Source organism: Triticum dicoccoides, chromosome 2B (genome assembly GCF_002162155.2).
Source record: "Triticum dicoccoides isolate Atlit2015 ecotype Zavitan chromosome 2B, WEW_v2.0, whole genome shotgun sequence".
Lineage (NCBI taxonomy): Eukaryota > Viridiplantae > Streptophyta > Magnoliopsida > Poales > Poaceae > Triticum > Triticum dicoccoides.
In genome coordinates this window covers 706,843,901-706,844,258 of record NC_041383.1, presented here as the reverse complement: position 1 = coordinate 706,844,258, position 358 = coordinate 706,843,901, and positions in this window count along the sequence as shown.

Genomic DNA, 358 nt, shown 5'->3' with positions numbered 1-358 from the left:
ATCAATGCCACCCGAGCGTCGCACCGGGCCCTCATACATGCCGTACAGTGTGCTGACATGTCCGAGGAGGCGGCACGCATCTCCGGGGTGTGCCCCCTCACACGGACGGCGCCGCCGCCGGCACTTGGAGGGGGGAAACGGACGCGTCGGGTCTACACGGAGGGGATCTTACTGTGGGTTTGGTTCGGATGTTGCTCTAAATTGTTCGTATGGGCTGACCTAACACGACCGGGTGGATAGTTCCACTTGTCAAAACCCGTCCGTGCAAAGTCAAAGGGCTAGATCCCGTGGTCAAACGCTACAGGGTTAGGCGGGACGGGGGCCCTGGGGGGGTAGCAATGCCACCCGAGCATCGCAC